General features: G+C 39.5%; 1 pseudogene; it reads left to right on the top strand.

The window, feature by feature from the left end:
* The first annotated feature begins 771 nt into the window (after window positions 1–771).
* The window catches only part of LOC133060503 (large ribosomal subunit protein uL1-like), a 34,697-nt pseudogene continuing 12,738 nt past the window's right edge, over window positions 772–22,730 (top strand).

The following is a 22,730-nucleotide window of genomic DNA, read 5'->3' as shown; positions in this document are numbered from 1 at the left end:
AAATCCAATCAGTGGTTATCAGAGTGCCTCTGTGTGTGTGAAAGGGGGCATGTTGAGTGCAAAGTGGACTGAAGGAACTTTCTGGATGAAGGAAATGCTAATTCTCTTTATCTGATTGATATATGCGTGAGTGTTTACGCATATTAAAATCATCACTGAATGAATGAGGTGTGTCCATGTCCTTTGTGCAAATTATACTCAATATAATACTGTAAAATAAGTCACACTATTTCTCAGTTTATCAAACGCATTCTCACACAATAATGTTTTCCAAATATTTCTAAGCATCACAATTCTTTCTTTAGACAAAATGTTACACGGAATTTCAATATACAAAATAGCAAAAGCCGAATTTCTGGAGTTGGAATGAGGAAGGGGTTCTGATCAATGGAAAGTATTAATAACTACAGGTGAGAAACCACTTCTCATTAGCACATAGGTGACCTTTCTGGTCATTTTAATAACTCAGGCGACCAGGCGACTGTCTTTTGCTCTTCTGATGGCTTGATTTTTGTGGATTCTTAGTAGTGGATGGAAATAGAGAGCTGATCAAGATTATCCTACATTTCTTTTCACTGTCAGGTTTTAGGGAATCATCTACATGAAACTTTAAGTTTTCATTTTTTTTTTTTTTAAGTTTTCATTTTGATATGACCATCACTCTCACTGTTGCTTAAAAAAAAATCCCCTTTTCCCCAGAGGGAAAAGATGAGGGCCACATCAAAAACTTGGATGTTTTCGGCTTTTCCAGTTATCACAGCATGAGGAACCATGAGCAGCAAAGTCTCCTGCGACACATGTTATGAAGCGATGGGGGAAGTCCTGGAACCAGCACAAGTGTCTGCAGTGTTTGGAGATGGTGGCACTTCAGATCAGCCTGAAGGCCTATGACCCTCAGAAGGACAAACACTTCTTGAGCACCGTCAGGCTTCAGTCTACTCCCCGCCACAAATTCTCCATGTGTGTCCTGTGGGGCCAGCAGCATTGTGAAGAAGTCAAGGCTGTGGCTATCCCCCACATGGGTATTGAGGTATTGAGGAAACTCAAGAAGAATAAGGAACTGGTCAAGAAGCTGGCCAAGAAGTATGATGCCTTTTTTGGCTTCAGAGTCTCTGATCAAGCAGATCCCATGAATCCTGGGCCCAGGCCTGAGCAAGTCTGGCAAGTTCCCTTCCTTGCTGACCCACAATGAGAACATCATGGCCAAAGTTGATCAAGTGAAGTCCACCATCAGGTTCCAGATGAAGAAGGTGCCGTGTCTGGCAGTGACTGCTGGCCACCTGACGACGATAGATGATGAGGTTGTGTACCGCATCGTCTTAGCTCTCAACTTCCTGGTGTCCTTACTCAAGGAAAATTGGCAGAATGTCAGGGCCTTGTGCCTTAAGAGCACCTGTACTGAGGCACAGCTTAATAAATCATACTCCACTATCAAAAAAAAAAAGAAAACTTGGATGTTTTTGGATCAGTTGATGCTGAGGTTTTCATTCTCATCAATGTCCTACTCACACATTTTTGGGTTTCCCATCCTATAGCAGCTGGTTTGATTCATTTATTTATTTTAAAGTTCAATTTGTGATACAGTTAGAAGAGACTGTCAGCAAGGGAGAGTCAAATGGAAAGTTTATTTTTTTTTCTCCAGAGGGTAAATGGTGGACAAGTAGGGGACTGCTGGCATGGGGCTTATTGGATTTATTTGGTTTATTTTTTTCTAAAATCCTTCCCTCCAAGAGGACAAAGTTCTTCTTTTCTCTTTAAGTGCAAAGCCCAAAGTGAGAAAAATTTGAAATTTGATTAAAATTTTTTTTGATGTGGAACAGACTAAAGAAAACACTGAGGCTGACTGAATTTTCTTTAATTTAAATAGGAGAGAGATTGGAATTCCCACAAGAGGACTGATTGTTGAAATTCATATTTATTTTTTTAAAATCTGTCATTGGGGATATGCTGATTTTGAAGGATAAAACAGAGAGTTAGGAGCTCCAGAAATATGTGTGAGACTGGGCCATGAAAGGGTGAGACAGAGCTGAAGCCAGTGATAGCCGACAGCCCCACCAACAGAGTGAGACTGGCTTGTGAAGCCACCTGCAAATCCCCTGTCTCAACTATTGCCCTGTTAGGCTTTATATTTCCACCACTAGAAATATTTTATGATTTGAGTATGAGTTATACAAAGACCAAAAAGAAACAATAAGAGCCCCGAACCAAAAAACAATTAAGGAAAATTCTTGAGGTAAAAAATGCTTAGCAAACTGGAATAAACAAAGGAAACTGATGTCTTTATTGTAGGATTTCTCTGGACCTATAATATTCTCATGTGCATTTTGAGTCTCCAAGAAGAGCTATAGGATTAGCCATGTAAGAAGTCTTAACTTCAAATGAGAGGAAAATTTTACCCGTTTACCTCCCATCAACATCAACATTTTAGGAGGCTGACCTCAAAATTTTAAAAAAAAAATGTTTTGAGGAAAGCATTGAAAAATTACTGTTAAAATGCAAATCATAACATAATATTTGAAAGCATTATTAACCAACTTAACTCCTCAGTTTAGTTTATCAAATTAACTGCAAGTGCCTTGTAAAACTCTTGTTGGAAGGAGATTGGACTGAATTAAAGCATGACAGGGGACAGAGGATATCAATAATCTAACCAGAAGGCCAGGAATACATAGCAGATTGACTAAAGTGACAATGTTTCTGAATTTTAAATAATTATCAGCTTCAATCTGTGTAGCAAACATCAGTCAAGAACCATGTAAGAACCAGTTAAGAACCACGTCTCTCTTTTCTAAGAGACGTTCAATTTATTTAAACACAAGAGTCATACAAATCAGATTCTAGCATTTCTATATTAATTTAAAACATAAAATAAATGATTGCCAGCAACAAATGGAAATGTTTACAGTTTTCTCTGGATGCAAATTTGTTTTTTGGTGTATGGAAAACTGACATTGAAACTCAAGGTTTAGCTGGTTTATGTTGACACTACCAGTGGCACCAAATCTATTTCTTTTCATTTCCTTTTCATTTTTTTAAAAAAAACTTTTTGTTTTTTGGCCGCGTAATGAGGCATGTGGGATCTTAGTCTCATGCCTCTTGAAGTCGAAGCATGGAGTCCTAACCACTGGACCACCAAGGAATTCTCTCCTTTCCTTTCTGTATGCTCACTTAAGTGAGATTTCCCTGTCTCTCCTCCAAGTGAATCTACCTGATTGGGTTCTGGCCAGTGCAATGTGGGCAGAAGTGGTAAACTCTGCCTCTAGTCTTGGTGTATACAGAAAGTCTTGCTGATCCTCATTTTCTGAACCCTTCTATCTGCTACGTATGTGATACCAAGGCAACAAGAAGGCAGAGTCATGCGATGATAACAACCTGGGTTCCTGAATCACCATCTGGAGGACAGTCACACAAGCATTCATACTGAATTTTGTATAGGTTATAATTAAAGTTTTATTTTGTTAGGTCACATGGGTTGCTAGAGTCGGACATGATTGAGCATGCAAGTACCCACTGAGATTTTGATTTTGTTTTGGTTAGCAAATTTCACCTTAATTGCCCTGGCCAACACAAATTCAGGGAATAAGAGCATGCTTACTTGTGAAAGCTGAATCTAGAGTAAGTTACTGGTCGTAACTCATTCTTTTCATAGTGACTGTACCAACATGTATTTTGTGCTGCTCCTGCCTCATCCCATGGAAATTGCTTTAAAGTCAGGTTATATAAGATTAGCTTTAAAGTGTTCCAATTTTTTAATATCTTCCACTGTTATCCCTCTCTTCTCTCCCATCTTCTGCATTGACAGTGACCACCCTGAACTGAAGTGCTCCAATTCCACTGTGGCGTGTCTTGCATATACAGCATATGTGACTGTAGAAGTCACTTTCCCCAGCCATGAAGAGTGGAACTGCACCACAGAGGATGCAGACCAAGCCCAGGCAGAGGACCCAACCAGGATCTGCTGACCTGGTAACCTTCCTCGTATTTACACACTTTGGCCCTTAACCCAGCGCAGCACAGCTGGCTGAAACAGTCCTCAAGACTTTAGGAACTCCTCTCAAGAGAATTTCATGAAAGTATGAACCAGTTAGAAAACAAAGATGAAATTGATGTAAACCTTGCTTAGGAATTAAATAAATTTTCTGGAACAGGAACTTCAACAAGCACGATAGGAATCAATCTCTAAACAGTCAGAGTGAAGAGGTTAAGGGATATTTGTAATGCAGATTTACATCTGGCGAAAGTCTCATTCGATAAAAATATATGTATTTGTTCAAGTCTGAGTGTGAATGACTCCTTTTGGGGAGTAAATACTATGGCTCTTACCCAGAGGAACTCATAAATCCATGTCCCTTTTTATAGCCAAAGACGAATTTCAATTGACAAGTCAGCTATTTTGAAGTCTGTAAGATGTAACCCTATAAACAGGGATAGATCTAGGTTTTGTGAGTCTGGAAGGTTATACAGTTTTTAAGACCTTCTTTCAAAAGTGAACACAATTTAGATATGGAGGCAAATATTTATTTAGAGTGGGAGAAGAAATCACAGTGAGTTACACATTTTAGAGTTGACTGCCATAAAAGTCATGGTGTGATGCATGTGTGCTTAGTCGTGTCTGACTCTTTGTGACCCCATGGGCTCCTCTGTCCTTGGAATTTTCCAAGCAAGAAAACTGGAGCAGGTTGCTGTTTCCTTCTCTGGGGGATCTTCCTCACCCAGGTATCAAACTCTCATATCTGGTGTCTCCTGCAGTGGTAGGCAGGTTCTTATCTGGTGAGCTACCAGATAAGCCCAGAGAAGTCACAGAATTCAGCAACATTATAGGTCTATTAGTAGACATGCTAGCATACCTCTATAGCACTTTTTCTTACATTTTTAGTTGCACACTCTGGTCATCTTGTTTTGTGATAATGTATGTAATATTTTCTCTATAGAAAATAAAAAGATAACTCAGTCTCTTTTTTAGCAATTTTAGTATTAATGGTTTAGAAGTTTCTTTGGCCTCACACTTTTTTTTACCTAGCTATTTTATGTGAATTATTAAGATCATTAAATTTAGGAAAAATTCTCTATCAATATTCCTTTCATACATGAGCTATTATGATTGAAAAAACTTTTTCATAGACTAAGTTCTGGCCCCCTGATTTTGAACCTTGCTTCTTGCCACTGCACACTGTCCACATTTTTCTGGTGCAAGTGTCATATCATGACACGAGCTCTGGCCCTACACCTTTGTATCATGTTCTGGGTAAGTTAACACAGCAGATATTAGAAATATTCCTGAAAGCTGTTTCTGCATTGGGATGACTGGAATAATTTGATTACACATGGAAGTAATGGCAAACCAAATAAATATATTTCAACAAACCCTAACTACATATATCTTGTAAGTCAACATCCTTTAAACTACATATTAAAAATGCCATGACTAGTATTACCTTTTGACTCTAGTGAGCCAGGCTGCCACACTCGATGCTGCACCTCAGGGGACCGTGCACTTTGGAGTTCCTTCCTCCAAATTGCCCAATTTATCTTAAGACTGGCTGGGACTGGCAGTGTCAAATGGATGGTATCCATGGGTCATATGGGTCATCTGTATGGACCTTGGCCCTCCTTTCAACTATTGGGATGCTCTCTGACCTTCTACCTCATGTATGGGGTTGATCAGATGCCCTAATGATCTATGAGCCTCAGATTTGGAGTGTCTTTGTGGGTGAATTACACACATTAATAAGTGCAGCATTTCCTTCATGAAAACTTGTGATACTGGGCCACCAAAATAGTGCTAAAAGACTGATTTGAGGTGACTTCCACTCATGTCTGAAGAGTCTGGCACTCTGAGCTGCTGACAGTCCACTCCCAACCCTTAAACTTCAGCTATGGAGGTAGGTCTATATATTGGCTCTCACCAGAGCTTGCTATAACTGTCCTAAATATATCTCACATAGGCCCTTGACTTTTCTAATATATTTTAATAAAACTGTTTATATAAATAGAGGCCCAACAGAAAAAAATTTTGTCTGGGTCCCTGCATATCCAGTAAGAAGGCATGCTTGTGGCCACTCCTGCACAACCTAACAAAAAAAAAAAAAGCAAAATGTGAAAGAGGGGAAGTTTGATGGAATGAGATGACAGTCTAAGCTGATTGAGGAAATAATTTTTTTGGTTTATTTTATAAAAACATATGGCCATTGAATATCATGTGGTGTGCGGAGCCTATGCAAGTGAGGGGCTTGGAGTAGTAAATAAATCTACTTCTGCTAATGGACTTGATTTTGCAAAATGGTGGTATTCTTCTAAACTATTAATGATACCTCATAAAGACAATGAGTTTAGAGTTTATTTAAAGCTTAAATAATTTAAAGAACTGTTGCTTTTGCATAATCCTCTCTGCTGCATCCTATTCCAAACCCTGCAGAAAGTGGCTTTTTTCCCCCATACAACTGACCCTAATAGCAAATACAGTGGAATTTGATTAATTCATCTTATATGTCCATAATTAATGTAAAAGGGCCTACACTCTCTCAACTCATTTCTCAGAAAATATCTAATAATGAAGTTCAAATGCAGTTTAATATGACCTAAATTTAAGAAATATATTGGCTGGAGAATTACTTTGAAAAGTTAGAAGTGCTATGCAAATGTAAAGTATTCTCATTAGTACTACTATTATTAGTGAAGTATCTATAAGCTAACATTCAGTTATTTTCTGCATTACAAAATCTAAAAGTAAAATAGTCTCTTGATATCTATCTCTCTGGGCTCCTTGAGAGACCATATTGGCCTTATTATCTTTAGTGTCTCTTGCATCTAACTGTGTTCTAGTACTTAGCGGGCACTTGTAAGTATTTGTTGAATAAATGAATAAATAATTTCCAGTTGTATGTTTAGTTTTATGCTTACTTTCTTTTTTTCAGATTTTATGTTATAAATAAGCAGTTCTTTAAATACTAAATTTTACTCATACAAAGTATCTTTAAGGATAAATTTCCAGAGGTTAAATTTCTAAATCATAGACTTCACACATTTTTTTAAAGCTTTTGATACACATTGGCAAATGGCCTTCCAGGAATGTTTGTTCATTTAACAAGTATTTATTAAGAGCTGATTAAGGTCCAGAAACTGTTATAAGTGTTGGGGATACAATAATAAATAAGACAACCAGTCCTCATTGAGCTTATAGATTAATCAAGAAGACAGATGATAAAAGGTAACTGAATAAATAAATAAATTATGATATAATTTCAAATAGTGATGAGAGCTATGAAGGAAAATAGAGGCATGAGGGTTTGGCAAATTTTTGTTACTGTTTTCAAACACTCAATTTTTCAGTTTACTGGAGTGACTATGAGAAAGGAGATGAGAAGAGGGAAATGCTGGAGAAAGGGAAAATACTTGTAAAGTAAGGGGTTGACATATACTATCTTTAAATTGAGGGCTAATTCCTAGGGGACCCAAAACAATTCTAAGGCCAGCCAGTCAACTGGGGGCCTGTGGTCTCAAGCAATAAATGAAATTTTGCCCAAGTATTTTTCACAGTTGGGTGCTATAGGTCAATGACACCTCATGTGGTTATTTTTCAGCTGCCTAAAATATAACTGGACTAGATATACTCAGCCATGTGGGCCCCGTCACCTGTGAAGTAAGGACTATGATGGTAAGTAGTGAGATTGATAATAGCTTCAACATCAAATATATCACCTACTCCACCACTCAGAAGCAACTGAACTGCTAGAATGGTATAATGACCAACTGAAAATTAAATTAATTTTTCAGTAAGGAGACAACACTCTGGGGTTCTATCTCATAGGGTAAAATCAGTGATGAGTATATGATGCTGTTTGTCCCCAAATGCATGGGTCATAGAATCAAGGATAGAAGCAGGAATAGTTCTTCAATCTTTTTTTTTTTTTTGTAAACTTCTTGCGGAATTTTTACTTTTTGTTTCCAGAATGTCGAGGTCTGCAGTCTTGATGGCCTTGGTCCTCAAGGGAGACTTCCACAAGGGGATATGTTGGTTTTGCTGAATTGGAAGGTGAGATTGGTCATTTTGGTGAAAAAATGGGGTATCCTATTGGCTGGGGAAATTGATCCCAACTACCAAGGGAAATTGAGTTGCTTCTATATGATGGAGGCAGGGAACAACAGACTCGAGTCCAAAGTCTTGGGCACTTTTAGTGTTTCCATGTCCTCTAGTAAAAGTCAAGGGAAAAACCATAGCAACCAAAACAAAAGTGAGACCGCTGAGAATCAGGCCCTCTCTAGGAAGGAGGGTCTGGGTCACTCTACCAACTAAAGAACCCCAACCACCTGTGGTGCTGGCTAAGGGCAAAGAAATGGAGAAGGGGTAATAAAAGGAGGAAGTAAGAGTAAAGTGAATGTTTGAAAACAATAACATAAACTTACCAAACTCTCCTTTATTTTTCTTCATAGCTTTCATTACTGCCTGAAATTATATATTTACTTGGTTACCTTTTATCATCTATCTTCTTGATTAATTTATAAGCTCCATGAGGACTGGATGTCTTATTCTATTACTGTATTTCCAATACCCATATAATCTTGTGATCAATTTCAAATGAGGAAATGAGGACTGTAGTATATCTTCCAGATTCTTGGGAACTGTCCTGTTTTCTCTGAGAGAGCCTCTCCTCTTTCAAGCTTCTAACTCCTCCTAATCAACCTCTTCCGTTTTTACCCAAACCTGGGGGTGGTAGCTGCTCCCTCTCTGGTTTCTTAGTCTTCAAGAATTGTTTTAACATCATAATTCACTATGTTAAATCATCTTTTGTGAAAAACCTGATGTGGTTCTGTTTTCCACATGGGATCCTGACTGTTGTGTAAGCTGTACATCTCATCCATGGCCATGTGGTTTGCTTGGCCTCCCATGTGCAGGTATATTTCTCTGTCTGTCCATATGATTTGTGTCAGCCAATGGAGTGTGATTAGATGTGATATGTGCCACATCTGATAAGTCAGATACTTTTCAAATACTATACTTTTAATTTTGAGATGGGTGGAGGTTTATATGCAGTTGTAAGAAATAAAGCAGAGTGACCCCATGGCCTTTTTATCGTTTCCCCCCAATAGTAAGTAATATCTTGTAAAATATCATATAATACACAACCAAGACATTGACATTGATAAAATCCAGCATTCTTACTCAGATTTCCCTAGCTTGGGGCAGAAAGTTTTACAATGATCATGAGTTTTAGCTATTCTCCCCCTCCGTCATGTGAACAAGATGGTGGACCATATCCACAGATCTGAGCAATCCTCTAAAACAGCTACTCTGTCACCAGCCAGGGACATACATCCATATAAGCAAGAGAAATCTTCAGTTGTTAAGAACTGAGAATTTGAGGTTTGTGTTATCTTAGCCTGACTGCTTAGTAAAGAGAGAGATGAAAGAGGGGGATTCATTCTAGATAGAAGGGTTAGAAATACCTTCATAGCAGAAGGGACATTTGAGCAAGGACCTGCCTGGAGTAAGAATGCCACTCAGGGAAATGGCTCGGGATGATCATTCACACTAAGGAGGCAGCAGGTATGAAACCCTTCCGTGGAATAAGTACATGTATCAGAGAAAGAACAGAGCAAGCATGATGGGCGGAGGATGCCATGAGTGAGGATAAGGATGGGCAGAGAAACAGAGGGGCTGATATCATCTAGTCCATGGTCAAAGAATGGATTTTATTTTCAATGCCCTTTTGATAATAATTTTCAGAGCTTCATATTAATACCATGGATAGTTCTATTAAGGATGTCTTCCTCACACAAAGTTGAAATCTGCCTCTTAGCCACATCTTCCCTTTTACACTATTTCTGTCTTTTGTTTTTTGTAGAAACTGCCTTCTCCTGTGACCGGCCTCACATATTTGAGAATGGCAATGATGCCTTCCCAAGTCTCTTTACTTGAGTTAAACAGTTCTGTTTAGTTAAATTAGGTAACTTTGTGTTTCACATAGTTTTTTTTTAAGAGAACATTTTAGACTTAATTCTGTTCATTGGTTATTCAGATAATAATTATTTTTGTGATTCATAAGGTGAGACTATCTAGAATCTTAGAGATACCACATGTACTTGTGGGAGTATATCATTTATGTATGCTGTCTCATTCACTACATTATTTGGAAGATATGTCTCCAAGACTGGTATTTGTCAGTGGTTGTTTGACTGACTTAACATGAATTTCCTATTTAACGAAGGAATGGAAGGGAGAAAAGTGTTATAAGCCAAAGAAAGCAGTCCTCTAAAACAGTGTTAGCTACCCACACATTAATGTGTATACAAAACACTTGGGGATCTTGTTAAAATTCAGATTCTTAATTGGTAGGTCTGGGGCAGGATACTAGATTTTAGTGGATGCTGCTACTGTGTGGACCATTCTTCTGAGCAGCAAGGTTCTAAAGAACTCACCTGAGTAGAGAATTACTCTACGTGCCAAGGCAGGTGTAGTCACACCAGTCCATTGGCTGTGTAATATAAGCAGAGCTCTTCGATCATTTCAGGGTGTTCTCAGATGCCAGCAGAACCATATAGGACACGTCAGAAATATCATCTTTAAGCCATTTCTAGACTAATACTTCAAGGACAGAGACTTTAAAGAAAGTGATTGGTTCTCAAATTGCTGTTGCTCAATTTCCTGTGTAACTGAATGAGTGTTTCCATGGGACAGTGATGCGACTGATGGTAAGAGGCCTGTAGACACAGTTATAGAATATAGTGTATCTTTAATGGCAAAGGATAAGGAAACTGAAGCTTGTTACAAAAGCGGGAGACAATAAGGTATGTTCCCAGATGAAGGCATCTCAGGTCTCTTAGTCTCCGTAGGAAAATAGATCAGCTGCTGATACCACCTGCATGGAGTTAGAGTTCTTGCATTGGTGACAACCTCCCACTTTCCATTGCTGGAATGCAGGTGTATTCTCATGTACTTTGCTAATAGTGTTGAGATAGTCTACCTGTGTGCCAGCTCATGGTACAAGCACAACCTGAGAACCTTTCTGAGGGTCCTCTGTAAGACCAACCAAATCAAAGATCAGTTTCTCAGATGCGGCATCTCTTAGCACTTAAACATTAGATCTGCCCAAGGTTCATTCCTGCACTTAACATGAGGAAAAATACAGGTAGATCATAGGATATGGCGAAAAATATCTTCCCCTAAGATAGCAAAAGACAGCAAAGTCAGTGTCTTGTTTCCCCTTTATTCCCTTATAAACAACCAATATGGCAACTGCTGTAAATTAATTATGATTTACCAGAAAATTTCTGGTATGTAGAAATATTTCCCTAGGAATGGTTTTCCTCAGAGAAGTGTTAATAACATTGAAAGAATTCATAAGGTCATAGATTGCCAGAACTAGAAGTTAACTTAGAGATGTTCTAATTCATAAAGTTTATGAGGAAATCATTATGGCTTATAACTATTCAGAAGAAACAATATAAAAATTGGTCTCTCTGTAGGCTTCACCTGCAGCCATTTCTAAGCCAAAAAATGCTCAAACTACTGCACAGTTGCACTCATCTCACATGCTAGCAAAGTAATGCTCGAAATTTTCCAAGCCAGGCTTCAACAATACATGAACTGTGAACTTCCAGATGTTCAAGCTGGTTTTAGAAAAGGCAGAGGAACCAGAGATCAAATTGCCAACATCTGCTGGATCATCAAAAAAGTAAGTAAGTTCCAGAAAAACATCTACTTCTACTTTATTGACTATGCCAAAGCCTTTGACTGTGTGGATCACAACAAACTGTGGAAAATTCTGAAGGAGATGGGAATACCAGACCACCTGACCTGCTACTTGAGAAACCTGTATGCAGGTCGGGAATCAACAGTTAGAATTGGACATGGAACAACAGATTGATTCCAAATAGGAAAAGGAGTACGTCAAGGCTGTATATTGTCACCCTGCTTATTGAACTTATATGCAGAGTACATCATGAGAAATGCTGGGATAGATGAAACACAAGCTGGAATTAAGAAAGCTGGGAGAAATATCAATAACCTCAGATATGCAGATGACACCACCCTTGTGGCAGAAAGTGAAGAACTAAAGAGCCTCTTGATGAAAGTGAAAGAGGAGACTGAAAAACTTGGCTTAAAGCTCAACATTCAGAAAACTAAGATCATGGCATCTGGTCCCATCACTTCATGGCAAATAGATGGGGAAACAGTGGAAACAGTGGCTGACTTTATTTTTCTGGGCTCCAGAATCACTGCAGATGGTGATTGCAGCCATGAAATTAAAAGACACTTGGAAGGAAAGTTATGACCAACCTAGACAGCATATTAAAAAGCAGAGACATTACTTTGTCAACAAAGGTCTATCTAGTCAAGGCTATGGTTTTTCCAGTAGTCATGTATGGATGTTAGAGTTGGACTATAAAGAAAGCTGAGCACTGAAGAATTGATGCTTTTGAACTGTGGTGTTGGAGAAGACTCTTGAGAGTCCCTTGGACTGCAAGGAGATCCAACCAGCCCATCCTAAAGGAGATCAGTCCTGGGTGTTCATTGGAAGGACTGATGTTGAAGCTGCAACTCCAATACTTTGTCCACCTGATGAGAAGAGCTGACTCATTTGAAAAGACCCTGATGCTGGGAAAGATTGAAGGCAGGAGAAGAAGGGGACAACAGTGGATGAGATGGTTGGATGGCATCACCAACTCAGTGGACATGGGTTGGGTGGACTCCAGAAGTTGGTGATGGACAGGGAGTCCTAGCGTGCTGCAGTTCATGGGGTTGCAAAGAGTCACACATGACTGAGCGACTGAACTGAACTGAACTGAAGCCAACAAACTGTAGTGAACTAACTGACTAACTCTTGAAATATTTTTTCCATGCCAGATCACTCGCAGTTTTGGTCTAGAATTGGATATGAGTCCTAAGTTGGCCTGGTTAGCCTGGAATGGAGGATAGTATTATAATGAGTATTGAAAGCCAGGTTTTATGCCTCTTCTCTTTTTCCAAATACAAACAAGGACAACCTGTATCCACAAAGGAACCTGTCTTATGGTGAAACCAACAATGCGTATGGCAGAACAGATAGAGCAAATGAACTTAGGTCCTTTTGAATTAAAAACATTGATCACTGATTATAGTAGCCTTAGCAATCATTCTGCTTTTGAACTTCCAATATTTTTCTCCATTATTTAAGCCAAGTTGTAGTTAAGTTTTCAGAAACTATAGGGGTTATAGCAAGGCCTCTGGAACTAGACTCAGTTCAATTTATTCGCTCACGTGTATTTGACTCTTTGCGACCTCATGGACTGCAGCACACCAGGCTTCCCTGTCCATCACCAACTCCTGGAGCTTGTTCAAACTCATGTCCATTGAGTTGGTGATGCCATCCAACCATCTTTCATCCTCTGTTGTCCCTTCTCCTCCTGCCTTCGTTCTTCCCCAGCATCAGGGTCTTTTCCAATGAGTCAGTTCTTTGCATCCGGTGGCCAAAGTATTGGAGTTTCAGTTTCAGCATCAGTCTGTCCAAAGAATATTCAGGACTGATTTCCTTTAGGATGGACTGGTTGGCTCTCCTTGCAGTCCAAGGGACTCTCAAGAGTCTTCTTCAAAACTGCAGCTCAAAAGCATCAATTCTTCAGTGCTCAGCTTTCTTTATGGTCGAACACTCACATCCATACACGACTACTAGAAAAACCATAGCTTTGACTAGACAGACCTTTGTCAGTAAAGTGATGTCTCTCCTTTTTAATATGCTGTCTACATTTGTCATAGCTTTTCTTCTAAGGAGTAAACATCTTTTAATTTCATGGCTGCACTCTCCATCTGCAGTGATTTTGGAGCCCAAGGAAATAAAGTTTGTCACTGTTTCCATTGTTTCCCCATCTATTTGTCATGAAGTGATGGAACCAGATGCCATGATTTTAGTTTTTTGAATGTTGAGTTTCAAGCCAGCTTTCTCACTCTCCTCTTCCATTTTCATCAAGAGGCTCTTGATAAGGGTAGTGTCATCTGCGTATCTGAGGTTATTGAATTCCTCCCGGCAATCTTGATTCCAGCTTGTGCTTCATCCAGTCTGGCATTTTGCATGATGTGCTCTGCATATAAGTTAAAAAAGCAAGGTGACATATACATCCTGACATACTCCTTTCCCAATTTGGAGCCAGTCTGTTGTTCCATGTCCGGTTCTAACTGTTGCTTCTTGACCTGGATACAGGTTTTTCAGGAGGCACTTAAGGTGGTCTGGTATCCCCATCTCTTGAAGAATTTTCCACATTTTGCTGTGGTCCACACAGCATAGCATAGCAAATAAAGCATAAGTAGATGTTTCTAGATGGAACTAGACTGCCTGGGTCTGAATTATGACTCTGTAACCATATAGTCATGTAGTCTTGGGGAAGTTACTTAGAAACCTCATACCTCAGTTTTCTTGTTTATAAAACGAAGGTGTAAATGGTACCCAATGTCCAAGGGTTACTCTGAGATTAACTGAGTTAATGCATGTAAAGTGCTTGGAACAAGGCCTGGCTAATGCATAAACTAAAAAAGTGTTTGTTATTAACACTACTACTGCTATTACTACTAATATTTGCTGATAACAATCTAAAACTTTTCATTTATTTACTCATTCATTGGTTAAATATATATTGAGTGACCACAGTATACATAGTTTTGGATTGAGTTGAGATTGGGATACATTTATGACCACAATGTCAGCTTTTAAACTTCCTTCCTTCCTCCTTCCTCCCTCCGTCTCATCCTTCTTTCCTTCCTTTCTTCTCCTCCTTCTCACTTTATTCCTCTTTCTCTTCTCCTTCTTCCTATTCCTCTTCCTCCTTGTCTTCTTTTCTCTTTTCTCTCTCTCATTCTCTGTTCCTTCACTTTGGGATTATGAGGTTAAAATAATTTTTTTTTGGCAATCAATATATGAAAACATTGTAGGAAACTTATGGTTGATTTTAGCTTTTGTTTATTTTCCAGAAGTATGTTTTTTGTTTTCCGTTTTCCTGGGCCAAATAGTGTTTTTCTGTTGCTGCTGTTGCTAAATCGCTTCAGTTGTGTCTGACTCTGTGCGACCCCATAGACGGCAGCCCACCAGGCTCCCCCACTCCCTGGGATTCTCCAGGCAAGAACACTGGAGTGGGTTGCCATTTCCTTCTCCAATGCATGAAAGTGAAAAGTGAAAGTGAGTCACTCAGTCGTGTCTGACTCATAGGGACCCCATGGACTGCAGCCTACCAGGCCCCTCCATCCATGGGATTTTCCAGGCAAGAGTACTGGAGTGGGGTGCCATTGCCTTCTCTGAGTGTTCTTCTAGTTGGGATTAATAAAGACTTAGCTAATGTGTGTGTGCTGTTCTGTGCGCTAAATTACTTCAGTCACGTCCTACTCTTTGTGACCCTGTGAACCGTAACCTGCCAGGCTCCTCTGTTAATGGGATTCTTTAGGCAAGAATACTGGAGGGGGTTGCTGTGCCCTCCTCCAGGGGTATTCTGAACCCAGGGATCAAACTGGAGTCTCCTTCATCTCCTGCATTGGCAGATGGGTTCTTTACCACTAGCGCCAGCAGGGAAGCCCTTAGCTAATGTGATTCACTCCCAAATTGATCATTTGAAAATGCATTACTTACCATCTAGAACACTTTGGATATGAAATTAGTAGGTGAAACTTCAAGAATGAAAATGCAGACAGCCTGGGTCCAGAGAACCTTAAAAGGAACAGCACAGGGAATTTTGATTAATGAAATACCTTTTATACTGATCTAATGTGTTATAAATGAAGATAAGTTCACTGTCTTTTTTTCTCAGTCTGTTGGTAGGTGTTCTTCAAAATGTATTAGTACATCCTAGTAGAGTCCCACCAAGCATGGTGGTTTTGTGGATCTGTGGCATCATCAAAGTATTTACTCTGGAGGTCTAGTGACTGACTCTCTTAGATGAAGCAGAGAAACTCCATGAAGTGGAGCTCCTAGAATTTTGGACATAAAACTCACTCCTCCAGGAAATTAAAACATTTTAACAAAAGTGGTGCTAGGTAGCTTACCTCCAATTCCTATCAGATGACATGCCAAATTTCCCTAGATTTAGAGAAAATAATATGAGTTTGTAAAGAAACTTCCTCTGGATTCCCATAGGAAATGTGGAAAGTCATTCTTGGACTGAGATCTTTTGGCTGTAGGTGTGTTTCTTTTTAAGGACTGTGGCGAAGCCATGAGTCCAGCATACATGGCTTATACACCCTCTGCCTTCGTGAACAAGCTGTTTGAACTAAATTTTCTCATACTGTAGCAGTAAGAAAATGTTATTTTGAGTGTGGGAAAGTACTGAGTTGGAATCTGGAAGTCACGAACTCCTAAATTCAGTATTGTTCATTATTCCTAGATGTCTGCTTTTAGGTACTAAAGTAGATGTGGCAAAGGTAGGTGCTGCAGTGTTTGAATTTCTCCTTTATTTCTTGTGGTGATAAAGCAATGGGAACAACTACTGGAGTCTAAATGAGATACCATATGTCACAGAGTCTGGTACTGTGGAACAGGGACTTGATAGTAAGAATCAACAAATCCTCACTTTTTAATTTTCCTTTATCATGGAATTTCCTGTCTTGGAGTATAAAAATCTCAGATGTAATTTTCTTGCATTTCATGCCAGAGAAATCTTCTCAATGAAAATTCCTTTTTCTCTTTTGTCCTTGCCAGGGAACACATGCTATTGTTCAATTGCTGAGTTATGCCTGACTCTTTGCGAACCTGTGGACTGTAGCCTACTAGCTTCTTCTGTCCATGGGGTTCTCCCAGAAAGACTACTGGAGTGGGTTGCCATTTCCTTCAGCAGGGGATCTTCTCGGACCAGGGATCAGATCCGCGTCTCCTGCATTGGCAGTTGGATTCTTTACCACTGAGCCACCAGGGAAGCCCATAAATTCTCCATTTCTCACCTTACATGAAAATGATTGAAGTTGACCTCTGGGCTTCACAGGTGGCACTAGTGGTAGAGAACTTGCGTGCCAAGAGACATGAGCTTGATAGCTGGGTTGGGAAGATCCCCTGGAGAAGGAAATGGCAACCCACTCCAGTATTCTTGCCTGGAGAATCCCAAGGACAGAGGAAACTGGCAGACTGCAGTCCATGGGGCTCACAGAGTTGGACATGGCTGAAGTGACTTAGCATGCTTGCACCCGTAAAAATGAAGTTGACCTCTAGGAAAACATGTAACTGTTGTGGTTCTTTACTCCCTGATATTTTTTGGAAGCACAGATAATGTTTAGCACTACTGATAATTTTTGCCGCTGATCTTTCTTTGCCTGTGAATAACTTGAAGACTTTAAAAATGGCTTGGAGGAATCAGGGAACAATGCTGCAACTGATTAAATAATTCAGTTGAGAGGAGACCAAGTTTAGGATCTTTTATTCACATTCTGGAGATGAAAGAAAATATAAAATAATACTTTATGTAACTATTTAGTGCTTCCTATTTCTCCTTCATTGTGCTAAGCTTATAATATATAATATTTCATTCATGCTTCAAATGACTATATGAGTTTTACTATTATTAACTCTCATTACTACCATTATTATTAACATTTCAGAGATGAGGGAATTGAGATCTTGTGAGACTATGTGACTCACCCAACCCTCACAGCTAATAAATGCTAGAGTCAGAATTTCCAAAATCTATGATGTTCTTAAGCAGTATGACATACTGCTCCCCACTGCAGACACAGTTGGTAATTTCTCTACCCAGTGTAAAAATCACTAAGGAAATCCACACATATAGCACTTTTCCTTTGTTATACTACTTGAATCTTGTTATTATTATTATTATTTTTCAGTAACTGAAACAAGCAAAAAAGGAATCTTTAGTACCTGTCTCCAATGAGGATGTGAAAAATTAATAACATTATATTACTAGGTCTATCTGCTTTGAAATTTTCAGTCTGCCTGATAAATGTTTTGGAGATATACTTGGTCTCATTCTGCTAAAAGTAACTCTAAGTCAAGTCAGTGTTTCAATCATATAATCAGCACATTTTATCTGCAGATAAAACAAATCGTTAAAACACAGCTGAAGCTGAAGCTCTAAAACTTTGGTCACCTGATGCAAAGAGCTGACTCATTGGAAAATACTCTGGTGCTGGGAAAGATTGAGGGCAAGGGGAGAAGGGGAAGACAGAGGGTGAGATGGCTGGATGGCCATGATCACTGATTCAAAGGACATGAGTTTGAGTAAACTCCAGGAGATAGTGAAGGGCAAGGAAGCTGGGAATGCTGCAGTTCATGGGTTTGCAAAGAGTCAGACCCATCACAGAGACTGAACAACAACAAAGCATAGCAGGAAGAGTTGAAATGGAGTTGAGGAGAGTAGTTATAGCTTTGAATTTGTTATGGGACTGTATATGTGAGTAGGGGGGTGTAAGAATGTACTAAGTAATGATGGAAAAGAAAAAAATTTAAATCATAACTGAGTTTAAATCATGACTACTACTGACTCACAAGGATGTGGGCATGTACCCTAACATCCGTAAGTCTTCATGTCTCTGTCTAGAACGACAATAACTAGTACTAACTAGATTGGATTATTCTGAGTGCTAGAGAAGATGCCAAAGTCATGGTGGCTAAGACTGGGCAATTGGGCTGAATTAATAATGTTGAAATCTATACTCTGTACTTTGGCATTTTTATAACATGGGGACATAAATGATAACTCTTCTTGAAAGACCATTTCTAGTCATTGGATTGATTTTGTTTATTTCTGTACTGAGGTAGATAAAATATGAAATAGGTAAAAGATGGTCTTGGTTGTTATTGTTGTTCAGTCACTTAGTCATGTCCGACTTTTGTGACCCCATGAATTACAGCATGCCTGGCTTCCCTGTCTTTTATTATCTCCCAGAGTTTGCTCAAACTCATGTCCATTGAGTCAGTGATGCCATCCAACCATCTTGTCCTCTATCTCCTCTCCTTCTGCCATCAGTCTTTCCCAGCATCAGGGTATTTTCCAATCAGTCAGCTCCTTGCATCAGGTGGACAAAGTATTGGAGCATCAACTTCAGCGTTAGTCCTTCCAAAGAATATTCAGGGTTGATTTCTTTCAGGATTGACCAGTTTGATCTCCTTGCTGTCCAAGGTACTCTCAAGAGTTATCTCCAGAACCACGGTTTGAAAGAATCAATTCAGCCTTCTTTATGGTCCAACTCTCACATCCAAACATGACTGCGGGAAAAACCATAGATTTGACTAGATGGACCTCTGTTGGGAAAAAGATGTCTCTGCTTCATAATGAACTGTCTAGGTTTTTCATAGCTTTTCTTCCAAGGAGCAAACGTCTTTTGTTTCATGGCTGCAATCACCATCTGCAGTGATTTTGGACCTTAACAAAATGCAGTCTGCCACCATTTCCATTTTTTTCCCATTTATTTGTCATGAAGAGATGGGACTGGATGCCATGATCTTTAATTCAGTTCCATTGCTCAGTCATGTCCAACTCTTTGCAACCCCATGGACTGCAGCATGCCAGGATTCCCTGTCCATCACCAACTCCCAGAGCTTGCTCAAATTCATGTCCACTGAGTCGGTGATGCCTTCCAACCATCTCATCCTCCTCTGTCATCCCTTTCTCCTCCTGCCTTCATTCTTTCCCAGCATCAGGGTGTTTTCCAATGAGTCAGTTCTTTGCATCAGGTGGGCGAAGTATTGCAGTTTCAGCTTCAACATCAGTCCTTCCAAAGAATATTCAGGTTGATTTACTTTAGGATGGACTGGTTGGATCTCCTTGCAGTCCAAGGGACCCTCAGGAGTCTTCTCCAACACCACAGTTCAAAAGCATCAATTCTTTATAGTCCAACTTTCACATCCATACATGACTGCTGGAAAAATCATAGCTTTGACTAGATGGACTTTTGTTGGCAAAGTAATGTCTCTACTTTTTAATATGCTGTCTAGGTTGGTCATAGCTTTTCTTCCAAGGAGCAAGCATCTTTTAATTTCATGGCTGCAGTCTCCATCTGCAGTGATTTTGGAGCCCCCCAAAATAAAGTCTCTCACTGTTTCCATTGTTTCCCCATCTGTTTTCCATGAAGTGATACAGCCAATTGCCATGATCTCAGTTTTCTGAATGTTGAGTTTTAAGCCAACTTTTTCTCTCCTCTTTCACTTTCATCAGGAGACTCTTTAGTTCTTCTTCGCTTGCTGCCATAAGGGTGGTGTCACCCGTGTATCTAAGGTTATTGATGTTTCTCCTGGCAATCTTGATTCCAGCTTGTGCTTCATTCAGCCTGGCATTTCACATGATGTACTCTGCATATAAGTTAAATAAGCAGGGTGACAGTATACAGCTTTGACATACTCCTTTCCCGATTTGGAACCAGTCTGCTCCATGTCTGGTACTAACTGTTGTTTCTTGACCTGCATACAGATTTCTCAAGAGGCAGGTCAAGTGGTCTGGTATTCCCATTTTTTGAAGAATTTCCCACAGTTTGTTGTGATCCACACAGTCAGAGGCTTTGGTGTAGTCAATAAAGCAGAAATAGATGTTTTTCTGGAACTTTCTTCATTTTTCGACCACCCACAAGATGTTGGCAATTTGATATCTGGTTCCTCTGCCTTTTCTAAATCCAGCTTGAACATCTCAAAGTTCACAGTTCACATACTTCTGAAACCTCGCTTGGAGGATTTTGAGCATTACTTTGCTAGTGTGTGAGATGAGTGCAATTGTGCTGCAGTTTGAACATTCTTTGGCATTGCCTTTCTTTGGGATTGGAATGAAAACCGACCTTTTCCATTCCTGGGGTCACTGCTGACTTTTCCAAATTTGCTGGCATATTGAGTGCAGCACTTTCAGAGCATCATCTTTTATGATTTGAAATAGCTCAACTGGAATTCCATCACCTCCACTAACTATGTTTGTATGATGCTTCCTAAGGCCCACTTGACTTTGCATTCCAGGATGTCTGGCTTTAGGTGATTGATCACACCGTCTGATTATCTGGGTCGTGAAGATCCTTTTTGTATAGTTCTTCTGTGTGTCCTTGCCACCTCTTCTTAATACCTTCTGCTTCTGTTAGGTCCATGACATTTCTGTCCTTTATTGTGCCCATCTTTGCATGAAATTTTCCCTTGGTATCTCTAACTCTCTTGAAGAGATCTCCAGTCTTTCCCATTCTATTGTTTTCCTCTATTTCTTTGCACTGATCACTGAAGAAGGCTCTCTTATCTCTCCTTGCTATTCTTCAGAACTCTGCATTCACATGAGTATATCGTTTTTTTTCTCCTTTACCTTTAGCTTCTCTTCTTTCTCAGCTATTTGTAAGGCCTCCTCAGACAACCATTTTGCCTTTTTGCATTTATTTTTCTTGGGGATGGTCTTGATCTCTGCCTCCTTACAATGTCACAAACCTCCATCCATAGTTCTTCAGGTACTCTGTCTGTCAGATCTAAACCCTTGAATCTATATGTCACTTCCACTGCATGATGATAAGGGATTTGATTTAGGTCATACCTCAATGATCTAGTGGTTTTCCCTGCTTTCTTCAATTTAAGTCTGAATTTGGATAAGGAGTTCTTGATCTGAGCCACAGTTAGCTCCCCCATCACAGAACTTCCCCATCTTTGGCTGCAAGGAATATAATCAATCTGGTGATGTCCATGTGTAGAGTCTTCTCTTGTGTTGTTGGATGAGGGTGTTTGCTATTGCCAGTGTGTTCTCTTGGCAAAACTCTTTTAGCCTTTGACATGCTTCATTTTGTACTTCAAGGCCAAATTTGCCTGTTATTCCAGGTATCTCTTGACTTCCTACTTTTGAATTTCAGTCCCCTATAATGAAATGGACATCTTTTTTGGTTGTTAGTTCTAGAAGGTCTTGTGGGTGTTCATAGCACTGTTCAAATTCAGCTTCTTCGACATTACTGGTTGGGGAGTAGACTTGGATTACTATGATACTGAATGGTCTTAGTTAGCCATGATCTTGGTTTTATGAATTTTGAGTTTTAAGCCAGCCTTTTCATTCTCTTCTTTCACCATCATCAAGAGACACTTTAGTTCCTCTTTGCTTTCTACCTTTAGTGTGATATCATCTGCTTATCTGAGGTTGTTGGTATTTCTCCCAGGAATCTTGATTCTAGCTTGTGCTTCATCCAGTCCAGCATTTTGCAGTATATATTCTGCATATAAGTCAAATAAGCAGGGTGACAATATATAACCTTGGCATACTGCTTTCCCAGTTTTGAACCAGTCTGTTTTTCCATGCCCAGTTCTAACTGTTGCTTCTTGACCTGCATACAGGTTTCTCAGGAGGCAGTTAAGGTGGTCTGGTATTCCCATCTCTTTTTAATTTTCCACAGTTTGTTGTGATCCACATAGTCAAAGACTTTGGCATGGAGGTAGATTGTAGTTGGTTGTATTAAGTTCATATTCCAGAAAATAATTCTTGGCTGGGCAGAATGCTTAACAACAAAAGCAAAAAATAATAATAAAGCCTAGGGTGATACATTTTAGAAAGTGATAGTTCCTTCTTAAGATTTTGACTGAACACAATTTTCTCTAAGTAAGAAAGAGAGGTAGCTTTGCATGAGTTAAGAAGATGAGGAGGTCAAGGAACTGTGACTATGAAATTCTGTTTGCATAATTCTCCATTCTGTTAGATGCTTACTGGGTGCTTGGTGATGATGGTAGACAACTCATCCCTTTGCATGTGAGACATCAGTGGTGAGAGAGGAGCCTCATCTGCCACTTTCAAAGTGTACCATGTCTCAGGGTTGATCAGGACTGGTCTGTTTCGTT

Source organism: Dama dama, chromosome 8 (genome assembly GCF_033118175.1).
Source record: "Dama dama isolate Ldn47 chromosome 8, ASM3311817v1, whole genome shotgun sequence".
NCBI classification, from domain to species: domain Eukaryota; kingdom Metazoa; phylum Chordata; class Mammalia; order Artiodactyla; family Cervidae; genus Dama; species Dama dama.
This window is presented reverse-complemented; position numbering and strand designations above follow the sequence as displayed.